This window comes from Salminus brasiliensis, chromosome 25 (genome assembly GCF_030463535.1).
Source record: "Salminus brasiliensis chromosome 25, fSalBra1.hap2, whole genome shotgun sequence".
NCBI lineage: Eukaryota > Metazoa > Chordata > Actinopteri > Characiformes > Bryconidae > Salminus > Salminus brasiliensis.
In genome coordinates, this window is record NC_132902.1 from 20,459,082 (window position 1) to 20,471,331 (window position 12,250).

Below are 12,250 nucleotides of genomic sequence, written 5' to 3' on the forward strand. Positions count from 1 at the left end.
AATTAAAGAACTGGAGATTTATCTTGTCTTATCTCATAGGTATTAATAGTATGTCAGTTATTTTAATTTAACCGAAACTGAAGTCCATCTGGTGAGCGTCTTTGAATTTCGCCGCTGTCAGAACAGTTGTGTCTGCAAACATGCTAGCTTTACAGCAGAGTGAATAGACATTCTTAGCCTTTTAATTGAATCCAATGCAATACGATTTTAAATACGTAATTTCCGAACATTGCTATCACGTCACTGTCCAAACAAAACGTGACATATTTATTTATTTATTTATTTATTTCTCTGAATTAAAAACACCAGCTTTTGCCTTAATTTTGAACTGTGTGAACATTTCACTATTAATGAGCCTGTACATGGTCCGTAATTACAGTAACAGTAGCTCAGGTCAACTCAAAATCAAATTCTGAAAGATTACAGAAAGGTTTTTGAGTTAACTCAACTTCCAAGGTTCTGCATCTCAGTTTGGTCGACAATAACTGTAATTTCAAAGCTGTTAACAGTAAAAGCTGAAAATGAGACAATTATTTAATGTAAAATTCAAGCTGAATGTCTAAAAGACATGAAGGTAAATGATATGTATGATGGGAGACATTAGTTTTGTTATTAAATCGTGCCTAAAGTACACATCTAACATAATTAATATACATGTTTAACCGTTTCCCCCCACAATTACCACCTCAAACTAGATTCCACATCTAAAAACTTAACTTTATATATTTTCATTCATTAGAAATTTAATGAGATTCACTCAATATCACAATAAAAAAATTTGACCAGTGATTAAGATACTGTCTGTGTATCCTCCACATTGTATACAAAATAATAAACACAATAATGAGAGAAGTTGTTTGACATATGTCATAGCCATCCTCATCCTTCCTGGGCTAGTCACATTTCTTTTTTATGAACTGGTTTCAGTTTTTTTCTACAGTTTTACATCAGATGTAACAGAGTTTACCTGTATAGAGCAAACACAAAAACCTAAATAAACAAAATGATTTCATGTAAATTCAAGTTGAATGTGTCAGCCCCTCGGTATTGCGCCCTCCCCCGGGGCGATTCCGAGCCGCCGCCCACAGGCCCAAATAAGGACCGCCTTGTTTACGTTCATGTGTTTGGTATCGGTTCATGATTCATGTTCATTTGGTTCATGCGTTTGACCTGGGATTGGGAGGTATTTAAGAAGCCTCAACACCGCCATTCAGTGTGTTGAGGCCAGCTTCTGCTCAAGGTTCACCCTGCCAATCAAGTCATCAGCGAGGCTCGCTTGCTCATGGCCTGGATTTACTGGCAACCCACATTTCAGCTAGGTGGCTCACGGCAGCACACTGCAGTTCCAGGTTTGGTCAGCCTAGCCATTCTTGATCAGTAGCTGGTCCTCCAGCTCAACCCCCAGTCCCGGGTTCATTTTTGGTTCGCCCTTTTGTTTGCCACGTTCTGGTTTTGTTGGTCACTGTTATTCATGTCTTGCTGCTTTTTTACTTTACTTGCCCCCTTTTGTTTGTCTCATTGTGTTAATAAATCTGCTTGTTTTGACTCCATCTCTGTTCGTCCCTCTGTGTCTGGCCTACCACGCCATGACAGAATGTTTGAATCAGGAGAGGAAGACAGTCAATAATGTGTGGGCTGGGACTTATTTAGCTCATATTTTATGTATAAATTGTGCTTAAAATATGCATCAACCAGTATTAAAGGTGAACAACTAATTACTATTAGTATTATTATTAATTAAAAAAGATTTTTTGAGGGAAAAGCAACAAAGGGTTTATCTGGAAGATATGAAATGTTTCCAGAATTTCCAGAATAAACCAAAATATATAAGTATATATAAGTGCTGATATGAAGTTTTCATTGTGGAGATACTACTGTAGGTTCATCCTGACCACAACACACAATCGATTCATCATAAAAAATAAAACAAATATGCACATATGAGATTTTGTCCAGACAGTGGCACTTGGCTCCCCATTTGCACTGACATCTGACCATAACTAGACGTCTTGTGTATCAAAGCTGGGACTGCTTCACTGTAGGAGCACACAGGTTTCAAGGACAATTGAACTCTGTTGATCTGAAATTAGGTTTGGTCTTCAGCGGATGACAAAGTATGGCGCCGCAGCACCTAATGACCCTTGTGATGTTGCAGTGAGTGGGTCAATGAGTAATAAGCAAATATCACACGTAGCCTTCCGTCGCTATCGTCCGTCACAATTAAGCTTTTTTTTTTTTGCTTTGCTTGCTTTGGGTTTTTTATAGAGAATCAAGAGAAAATGAGCTGTTTATAAATGCATGCAAACATGAACGGGACCTTCTGAGTATTAGTTATCAATTGCAATTGATATCAATTAAAAAACTAATTTAGGAAATGATATAGAAATGTAATAGTAATGATAGGAAAGATAATTAGGGCCCTTAAATGAAATTGCGTTAAATTTACAAAAAGAAAAAAAAAAAGTCATATAGATTTTTATATGTGCTCGTATGAACAATTACAGTATTTCGAATGATCTATTATTCTGCTTCTTAGGCTAAATAAGTGTATATGATACCATTCATCAGCTGCGGATGAGGGGCTGACAGGTCTTCCCTCTTCCATTCATCATGATTATGGAGTGATCAGTCTCATTTTGTGTCTGGGGCCATGTGGTCGGGATTTCATCCGCTTCTTAGCCCCTCGCTGTGACTGACGTAAACCTGCATGTGGTTTTCCGTGCATCAGTTTCCTGAGAGTTTCATGGAGATTCAGGAATTCAAGAAAAACAAAAATCGGTCATATTAATAGGTGCTAACAGCTCATGTCAGGTCGCAGACTGTAATGCTTAGAGTGTGTTTGGCACTGTTTAGGCCTACTGTTTGTCATGGTCACGCCATAACCTTGGATCTCCATTTTTGTCTTTTTTCTCTTTTTGACATAATCTATCTGGCAGTTGTTCTTCCCATTGTGTCAAAAGGTCATGATGAATCGCACAATAGAAATGGTCCAAAATGACCTGGAGTAAAATAAAAAACTACCATTGACTTCCATTGAAAGTTAAGAAAGTTGTTTTTCAGCCTCCTGTAAAGTGTCTGTTTTTGAGATATGACGTGCTAATGCTGCAAATCAGTTGGACGTGTTTTGATCATGTGAAAATCAACAGAAAGGCCTTCAAAACAGTAAACAGACTGTATGTAAATACACAAACATTCAGTTACACCCAAAACACACACAGACAGACACACAGACATGAACTCTGAGGCATGTCTGAGAGCTGTACAGTGTGTCACAGGGCAGACTGCCAGAGAGGCTGAGTCTCCTGTGGGTGGTTTGCTCCCTCTCCCTCTCTCTCTGTCTCGCTCTCTCTCTATCTCTCTTTAGCATTGCATCATTTTTACATAAGACCTCGTCTGGCTGTAGGCAGCTTGCAAGTGTTAACACCCCAAAATGCACATACGCGCGCACACACACACACACACGACAGATTGAGTATTCGCTAATTACACAAATATGACCGTCTTGTGTCTGCTCTGGCACAATATCTGGCACCATATCTCTTTGAACACATTCAGTAATACCAGTCATTACTACATCCCTGCTATTCATCTCTCTCTCTCTCTTTTTCTCTCTCGCGCTTTCTCTCACTCGCTCTCTCTAATTTGCTAATTATGATATCATTGAGGGTTAGTATCTAATAGACCAGTACATATAACAAATGGGTTTTTGGGGTCATCTGTGTTAGATTCTGTACAGTAAGTACAAGTAGAAGATGTCTCCTCAAGCCGATAACAATAAACCTCCAGAAGTAAATAAATAAATAAATACATAAATTGAGCTCTATGATGTACTCTTATCATCACATCTGTCCTTCCCATGTGCATCACAGTCTGGTGCAGTTCTACCACTAAATGCAACATAAACCAACTGCAGCACATCATCAGGACTATAGAAAAAACCACTGGTGTAACCCTGCCCACCCTGCCTGACCTGCACACCTCCAGATCTAGCATGTGTCCAGAGCAAGACCCATCGCCCTGACCCTGGATATCACCTGTTCCAGCCTGTCCGTCCGGGCAGGTGCTTCAGCCAAATGAGGGGTTAAGCAACCAGATATCAAAAATACTCAAAATACCCACTAATGTTTGTGACTTCAGACTAACTTCAGTGTTTACAGCTGAAGGAAAGACACCAAACCAATTGAGCCCAGTGCCTGCCTTAGATTGGGGGGTGTTCTTAACCCCAATTCACTAGTACATGTGTTCACTGCCTTGGTTAAAACCCAGTGTTAAAGGCATTAACTGCCTTTAATCCATATTGAAAGTCATTATTTGACTATTCATATGAGTTAAGCTTTAAAAAAGCAAAGGTGAAGGTGTGTATAAAGGGTCTGAATGCATGCTGTATGTGTAAGTGTGTGTGTGTGTGTGTTCAGCAGAAGAAGAAACACACACACACACACACACACAGACATGCGCTTCCTGCTCCAGAGCCAATCCATCGCCTGGCAATCGGAGACACACGCAGAGATAGAAGTCATCTCTCACTCTCTCCTCCGCGGCTTCCATCTGCAATGCAAAATTAACCTCACTTTAATCCGAGCATGCTGGGGCAGGGAGGAGGAGGAGGAGGAGCAGGAGGAGGAGCGGGGAGAGCGCAATGAAGAGCCACTGACAACGCCAGAGTTCAAATCCTGTGTGTCGCTCAATTATATTTCCTTGTTTCGCCTGTCCTTGGACGGAAACCCCTCTGCTCGAGTGAATTATTCTCACCCCATAACAAATGACACCGCAGTACCCTGCACACAGCCAAAGAAACTGTGTGCAGGAGTGTGTGTGTGCGCAAGAAGGAGAGCGAGAGAGTGATCTTTTCCGTCTGTTTGGCAAAAATGATTCTCTTTTTGATGAAAAGGCTGTTTGTCTGAGGCGCTGTGTGCGGAGAGGAGGATGTGGAACTGTCTAATGCTGATTGCCAAGCGCAGGCCAAGCCCATTATATCACTGAATCTTTGTTAAGCAGGCCTTGAGAATGCCTGACAGTATAATTAATCTTGCCATATGAACAAAGAGAGCCTACTCAATGGTATCGAGGACGCTTATTAAAACACTAAACACCCTCCATGCCCTGTTTGAGGGAGGAGGGAGGAAAAAAAAGAAAAACCTTTTGAAATTGCACAAGAAGAAAGTCATTATCTTTTTGTTTTTTTGGGGTTTTTTTTCCTCTCCAAGATTCAGGGGTGAAATTGATATGAATGGTGCGCGTGTGTGGGTGATTTTTGCCGAAAAGATGAAAAATGATACCTGTGAATGCGAGATATCATTTTGAAAAAAAGACGGCAAAAAAAAAAAAAAAAAATGATGCCGCTCTCTCGCAGGGCCGAGGAAATACTGCTTTAATTAGAGGCCCAAAATGATCAGATAGTGTATCACGAGGCCTTTAAGGCCGTATCCGCAGTCTCTTATTTATCGGATATTATGATATTAAGCTGGCATTAATTACGTTGTGCGCAATAATTTATGGTTCGCGCATTAGCATATGTGGTTCTGCAGAACGTTATCTAAAACAGAAATATGAACATCGCTGATAACGTCCTACGTTACTTAGGCCTCTACCTGGGAGTGAACGGCCCTGGAAATAGAACCAGCAGTGTGTGAATCAAGCTCAGAATGTGAAAAGACGTGCCGTGGTTCAGTGGACCACATTTAGCTTAGATCAGGAAGCACACAAGTCATATACAATAAATAGCACGGAAAATCCCATAATATTAATCCCATAGGGCCAGTGTATGGGCCCAAATTTCACTCTCATGCCAACACAATTACATCATTATTTTATTTTATATTTTTTATGAATTTTAACCCCTTAGAAAGGCTTATTACACACTAAGGATTTTACTTGGTAACTACAGAGAATTCTGTACAAACTGATGGGGCTATTCTTTGGTAATAGAACTTTATAATAACGCTTTGTGACAGGGCCACAGACTGTTTAACCCTTAAAAAAGCCTATGGCCAACCAACAGGCCAAAAGTGTTCTTACAAATGTCTATTACCAAAGAATAGCCCCACCAGTTCGTACAGGAGCCCCTGTAGTTACTGAATAAAACACCTTCGTGTGTAATAAGGCCTGGAGTGGTAAGCAATTATGCGCTTAAGACTTACCATAAGACTTAAAACTGATAACTGATAGGAATGATCTGGCCCAAAACAAATAAATAAACAAATAAATAAATAAAACATAATTTTCTCAAACGTAGCTGATCAGTTTGCTCCCAGACCTTTCTCACTCCAATGACTTAAGAAAGGCTCAGATTGCTACATTGTTTATCATGTAAGTACTGAATAACAGCCCTCAGAAAGTCTAAGATGTCCTGAAGCAGTTGTGAGTGGTGTGTATTTGTCCATGCAAAGCTGCACAGTGGAACAGTGCACCACCCTCCGGATTAGCTATTTATTAATGCAGGTACTTGGCAGTCACACGGAGGCTCTTACCAGCATACTAGCAGTTCCTGAATAAGTTTTCTTCCTCCCTGCCTTTTGGGCATCAATTACTTTGGCTTTTAGATCCTTAAACAGTTGCTTAGAGTAGTACATGTGTGCTGAGTGTTAGCACAAGGTTTAAAAAGACAGTGCATTTCCTTATTATAACTGGTGACATGCCCCCTCATGCCATGCGACATACCTTTCTGTTATGACAGGCTCATTTACCTTGCTACAGTGGTCTCTCACTTTCCTGCAAGTTGCCAGTCACTTCATTTAGTTGTATTGAAATAATAGTGATTGTATAACACTACTGCTACACTTGTGTACTTGTGTAAACATAATTGCTAGATAGCTATAAACCTCTTTACTCATAGGCTTAGCAGTTAGAACACCGGGCTATTGATGACTGGGTTGTGGGTTCCATACCTGGGCTCAGCAAGCTGCCACTGTTGGGCCTTTGAGGAAGGCCCTTCGCCCTCTCTACCCCACAGTAGGTCACAGTGTGTGTTTGATCACTAGTGTATATGTGTCTGTGCTTACTGCATGAATAGGTTAACGGCAGAGGCCAAATTCCATCCGTGTCCAAGACTAATGGTGAATATGGTTGCCTCGTCTTGTCAGAAAGGACTGATAAAGGCATAAGATGTACAAAAGATCTTTGTTTAATGTAAATCAATATACTAGTGTTTATTACTTACAATCGATATAAATATACACCAGAGACCCGTCTGCATGGTGCTGAAGGGTGCGGGGCCTATCCCACCACAAGACTCACAGAAGCCCCTTTTTAGGCTAATGTTTCAGGTGAAGCGGGCAATAGGTCCCAATACTGTAGACTAAGGAGGCCCCTCTTAGCGAGGAAATAGTTGAGTCTCCTCTGGAGCTCAGCTCTACTCTCTCTGGTGCAGGTTCAGTGGTCTGCCTAACTCCTCTCCTCAGTGCCGTGCTCCTCACACCTCCCCTTTTCACGGTTCAAGAGCTCGAGATTCTCCAGCCAGCGCCCCCCCGGCAGGACCTACTTGGCCCCGGTGCAGGCCCACCATGGGCTGAGCATGGGGTGGGGGCCGTGGGGGTGGAGACGGCTAATTTAGCAGAAGTAGGGTCTGGCGAGCAACACACCAGATCAGCCTTGCAACCGCAAAATCACTTTAATATATTCCCAGTGCTACTTGTGAATATTAATAAAATATATTAATTATTAATTTTGCCCTTGGCATGGCAAGATATACTAGTTTTAATTAGTGTACTGTACTCGCCTACAATTAAAAAAAAAATTGATGTCCATACATATTGGCGGCTCCTGTGATCGCCTTACTTGTTGGTGTCAACAGCAGCTTTAGCCAGCCCCTCATATTACTGCAGCTCCCGTTTCTGCTGTTTTCTTTTGGTGTGGTGGTTCTTTACTGCTGTTTACAGAGCGAATGTGTAATCTTGACTTAATGAAAGCACACCTCCAACTGAGGAACAGTGGATGGAGACAAAAGGGGAAAATATCACTGATATCAGGGCTGGGGAAAGAGGAGATTGCAGGACCATTGCAAAACACACATGAAATATGTGTCTCTTGTGTTTGCAGCCTATTCTCATCTAATCTATCTATCTATCTATCTATCTATCTATCTATTTAGCTGTCTGTCTGTCTATCTATCTGTCTATTTAGCTGTCTGTCTGACTGTCTGTCTGACTGTCTATCTATCTATCTATCTATCTATCTATTTAGCTGTCTGTCTGTCTGTCTATCTGTCTATTTAGCTGTCTGTCTGACTGTCTGTCTGACTGTCTATCTATCTATCTATCTATCTATCTATCTATCTATCTATCTATCTATCTATCTATTTAGCTGTCTGTCTGTCTGTCTATCTATCTGTCTATTTAGCTGTCTGTCTGACTGTCTGTCTGACTGTCTATCTATCTATCTATCTATCTATCTATCTATCTATCTATCTATCTATCTATTTAGCTGTCTGTCTGTCTATCTATCTATCTATCTATCTATCTATCTATCTATCTATCTATCTATCTATCTATCTATCTATCTAGCTGTCTAGCTGTCTAGCTGTCTGTCTGTCCATCTATCTGTCTGTCTTATTTTCTCTCCTTTGCTTAGTATATCTGTTTCTCCTTCCCTTTTCTCTCTCTCTCTCTCTCTCTCTCTCTCTCTCTCTCTCTCTCTCTCTCTCTCTCTCTCTCTCTCACTCTCTGCATGGGGAGGTGGCAGATGGATGTGTGAGAAGCAGGAAATCTGCTTCTGTCCGTGTCAGTTCTGCTCCACAGAGCAGTGATAACTGAATAATAATCCTGATGGCCTCCCTCTCTCGCTTCCTCTCTCTCTCTCTCCCTCTCCCTCTCCCTCTCTTTGGTGTGTGTCTGTCTCTCAGCACTCTTTCTTTTCTCCTCTTTTCACCTCTCCATTGGTCCATTGGAACACTCTGCTCACTCGCTGCTTTTTATCTATTATCTCATCTCTTTCCTCTGCTGCTCTGTTCACATTAGGCTTCGTCCATCAACTTTCCCCAGCCTGCTCTGTTAAAGAGATCATGCTATCACACACACACTCTCTCCCTCTCTCTCTCTCTCTCCCCTCTCTCTCTTTTTCTGTCTCTGGTGTGTGTTAAGCTATATACTGACCTGGGGCAGGTCATATTTAGCGATGCTAAAATGGATCCCCGCCTGGAAAAAAAAGGACAGCATTCATATTCTATTTCAGATGTTTTGCTTCTCTCTCTCTCTCTCTCTCTCTCTCTCTCTCTCTCTCTCTCTCTCTCTCTCTCTCTCTCTCTCCTCCTTCACCTTCATCAGTAAATATAAACTGTACACTTCCTAGCAAACAGGAACACAGATGAGGGTTTATGACACATGCATGTCATGAAAGAAAGGGCAAAATTTAAATAAATAAAAACTTCAGAAGCAAAGCTAATGGAGTCGGCACGAGAGTCGTAGATTTAATATTGCATGCACTTGTATTTTTTTGTGCAATTGACCAACATGACATGCCTAAGTGTATAAATGGGCAGCTTTATGATGATACGATCACTGGCTAATAAGATATTTATGTGACATGCTGGCTGACAGATCCATCTCCTCACTGCCATCTTCATGCCTCGCTGGACCAGTGAGGATCAAACGCAAATTCACCAAATGGGCTCGTTAAATGGAGAGGAAATGTAATAAATTAATATTTCTGCTCTCAAGTCAAAGGATGGAAGTCAGATGTTTTTGGGATGATGGAGCAGAGATGTTTTTTTCCCTCCTACTCATTTCTGTCTTTCTTGTATTTTGTATATTTGTATTTCGGAAGAAACAATGAGTAGGTGTCCCAATACTTTTGGCGATATAGTGTATATATATATATATATATATATATATATGGCTTTACATCGATTTAAGAAATCCACCATCAGTGTGGTCAACTCCTTTTACACTTTTACCTAAAATCCAGGAATGCAGGAAACCTCTACTTGCATGTCCATCTCCACCCTCCGGTCATAATAATGCTTGCTGACGATGAAAACAAAAATGTACAAATTCATATGTTTTAGCAGGTACAGCTTTTTAGTAGCGTGCTTAGATTTGGGGCGAGATACCAGGTACCCTCTAACCCATGCCTGATGCCAACAGCTTCATGTTTATGTGCTCCAGAGAGTCCTATTGTATTGGCAATACTTCTCTACAGATACTAGACATGTGTCTCTGTGTGTGCACCAAAGGCGTCAAAAGTATTCCCATTCATTACTCAGGTAGAAGTTGAGATACTAGGGTTTTAAAAGACTTCTATAGAAGTTGAAGCATCAGCTTAAGCTTTTTACTCCAGTTAAAGTGTAAAAGTACAAAACTACTTCAAGAAGAAGTGTAATACTACTTCAAGTAAAAGTAATGTAAGAAAAATAAACGCCAAAAGCTTATGTCGCACCACAGGGGCCTATAGTGCGCTACCCCACCTTCCCATAGAACATTTTTCTAAAAGCCATAATGAGGATAATGTTCTATTAAATGTTGGGATGCACTAGGCTGCCTGTTTCAGCTGCATTTCTGTCCATTAAACTACTGAGCATTAACATGTGTTTCATGGAGGGAAAATATGAGGAGTAGTTGTCTATAAGTATTATAATGGTGCAAAAAGTCAAACTTCAGAGGCGTGTGATCAATAAGCTTTATTGGAATGTATTGAAATGTGGGGCTTAGTCGGGACGTTTCACTCCAGTTCTCTTGTGTCTCTACCATGGATGTCTTCATACTAGGCTACATACATCTGCTGTGTCACACTTTCCGGATGGCGTGATTTATTAATCATTTTTATTTATTTTATTTATTTATTTGACGATGACAAGCCAGAATGGAAACAAACCGAAGTTAAATAGGAGTAACAAGGGTATTTTTAAAATGTAAGGAGTAGAAAGTACAGATAATTGTGTGAAAATGTAAAGAGTAGAAGTAAAAAATCAGCTGAAAAATAATCACTCCAGTAAATTATAGATAATCAACATTTCTACTTAAGTAAGGTAATGAAGTATTTGTACTTCGTTACTTGACACCTCTGAGTTGCACAGTGGGTGCAACTGGAAGTAGCTGAATGCATTCATTAGAAGGGGTGTCCACAAACATTTGGACACATAGCGTATATACAGTTTATTGTAAGATGTATATCAAGCACAGTGCGCTGTATAAGGTGTATTGGATTTTTGCACTGGGGAGCACTGGTGTGTTTAAGCGTGGACACACTCGCTGCGTAACTCAGCCCTGTCATGACAAATGCCATGGCTCCACTCGACATGTTGTGTGTTTACACCACTCGCACACTTGTTGTCATGGAGAGCGTAACCCGTGGTAATTAGCCTAATGGTGCTAATGAGGGAGCTGACAAGGAAAAGCCAGTGCAAGGACAGCAGCTGATTGACAGAATTACACATTCACACACCCTTGCAAACATAGCACACACACACAAACACACACATTAATGCATACACATGCACGCAGTGAAACATAATGTACAGCCATAACACTCAGACCACAATTAGAAACCAGTCTGGCTGAGGGCCAAAAATGCATGTGTGTTTCATTCGGTTGCTATAATGATGTTGTTATGAGTGTACATCGCCATGCAAGACAGAGACACTCAGAGAGAATGCAGTAATAGTGGACAGGAACAATAGACTGCTTGACAAAATTACACGGGCAGCCAAACATAAGATTTTGATCACTAATAAAAAAATAAATAAACATAATTATTATTCAAATGTGACATCTGAAGCTGTGTATCAGGATTTTGTAAGTCATTCTCTGGCCTTGCTGACCACCTGGCTGACCGTACTGCTTTCTAATATTTTCATAACCTCTTCTTAAAATGATCTGACTGAACTGCTTCCCACACATTCTTCACTGCTGTCCACACACCTCCTATAGTGGTTTAGCTGTTGTTCTTCTTCACACATTTCCCCACATAGCCCCGTCAGCTCTGATTGGTTTAAATCCGGTAATTATGTTTTCATGACATCACCTGAACTTTCTCACCCCTCAACACCCCCCCCCCCCCCCCCCAAGATAAATGGTATGGAATCTTGTGTCAATTCTTGTTGGCAATAAAACCCTTAAGACTTAGGTCATTATTCAGTTCTGGATCCTAATATCTTTCATCCTAATAAAAAATATTCTTAATTTTTTGGCAGCCATTTAAGTTCTACACAGAGTTCTATTTTAGGACCAATGTCACTTTAGACCATTATCCAGTCATGGGAGGGAAGAACTGACAAAAGAGTTAATTAAGGGTTATAAACATTTTACAAATCATTAAT